The sequence below is a fragment of the Arvicola amphibius genome, chromosome 3 (assembly GCF_903992535.2).
Source record: "Arvicola amphibius chromosome 3, mArvAmp1.2, whole genome shotgun sequence".
In the NCBI taxonomy this organism is placed as follows: domain Eukaryota; kingdom Metazoa; phylum Chordata; class Mammalia; order Rodentia; family Cricetidae; genus Arvicola; species Arvicola amphibius.
The window spans coordinates 75,092,246-75,093,840 of record NC_052049.1 but is presented as its reverse complement, the minus strand read 5'-3'; the positions used below and the strand labels follow the sequence as shown (position 1 = coordinate 75,093,840).

The window sequence follows — 1,595 nt, the reverse complement described above, 5'->3', positions numbered from 1 at the left end:
GGGGGAGGGGAACAGAAATGGGAGGAGGGGAGGAGGTGGAAATTTTTAATTAAAAATAAATAAATTAAAAAAAAAAAAAGAATCCTCACCCAGGAATCCAGACCGAGCTTACCCCCCACCCCTTCCTGCCCCCATTCCCCTCAGGAACCCAGGGTTCCGGTCCTCCTTCCAAATTCCAGTCACCCTACCCCATCAGTATCTCTTCCCAAGACCAGGGATGGAGGCTGAAAGACCCTGAAAGACCCCCGGAGAGGACTTTCCCCCAGGAGGAGACCCCTGGACCCAAGGATCAGGCTGAGACCACGGATGCAAACGGCAAGAGGTTTATTAGGAGTACACAGGTACCTGTGGGCAGCAAAGTCTTTCGGAGGACTTGCTGTGCGCCGACAGGCCGGGCAGGGGTCTTTTTATAGGAAAAAGGGTGGCAGAAGCAGGCATACAGAAGCAGATGCATGGTTACAGGGATCTCATTGGTCAGTTTAAATGAGGCCTCCTCCCAAGTACGAGGAAATCTGATAATAACTGACTCGGCTCTATCTAGGGTACAGGTGGTTTTCCCCAGAACTTTTCGTTCCCCTCCCAGGCCAGACGCTTGACCACAAATATCCTGTTTGGCAATCCGGGCGTTCTGTCCTTACCCTGAACTTCCCTGAATTTATATTTGTGTGTGTGTGTGAGCCTTGCAAAATGGCGTTACAGCAGGCGTTATAGCTGCCAACCTGATTATAGGCACTGTAGCGGGAGCAGGTGTCTTTCAACCCCAGGAAGAGGATGGTGAGCAGGGTTCCCCAAAAGATAATCAGGGCTGGTCCCCTGTGAACTCTACCACTTGGCCTTGGCGATCAGCTCCTCCCCCCCCTCCTCCTCCAGGAACCAGACACACTGTCCTGGTCATCCGGGTCCCTGCTCTCCCTGCAGTCCCAGCTCCTCCTCCCCCTGGTGGCTGAGGCCCAGTCCCACTGCCTAGAGGATCAGAGGGCTACCTTCCACACTCCTACAGTCCCACCAAGCCTGGTCCCAACCCTACCCCAGATTCTCGAGGACAAAGAACAGGTCTACAGCACCATCCTTAGTCACCAGTGCCAGAGGATGTAAGCCCAGTGGTCAGAGCCACCACTCCCCCGCCCCACCCGCCCTCCTGGGGACAGGACCTCCTGAAGCTGGTACTGAGAGTTCAGGGTGGAGGTCGAATGGAGGAGCAGAGATCCCGGCCCCCTCCACACACCTGCTGAGACCTGAACTCCCAACCAGCCCTTCTCTGGGACTCAAAGCTGGGCCACCCGGCATATCTTCAACCCTGTGTGGCAGGGGTACCAGAAACCAGAGACTGAAGACCCCGCAGTATTCACCACCCACTTCCCCAGGGAACTGGATTTGGTACAAGTACTCTAACCTTGAATATAAGCAAGATAGCGTGGACATAGCTCCCTAAGACAGTTAGTCTCTATCCTGAGCTGTCAAACTACTAAACAGAATGTGAGGGTTGAGCCCTACCCCTTCCTGCCTAGTAAGAAAAAAAAGGAAAAGATTAAGACAATTGTCCAGCACTAGCACCTCAAGTCCCAAGGCAGAGGGATCCAGAGGCCTTAGCTAAC

The 1,595-nt window shown here is 53.9% G+C and overlaps 1 pseudogene; it reads left to right on the top strand.

The window, feature by feature from the left end:
- Positions 1 to 217: 217 nt before the first annotated feature.
- Positions 218 to 1,232, top strand: LOC119808742 (annotated as a pseudogene).
- Positions 1,233 to 1,595: the final 363 nt, after the last annotated feature.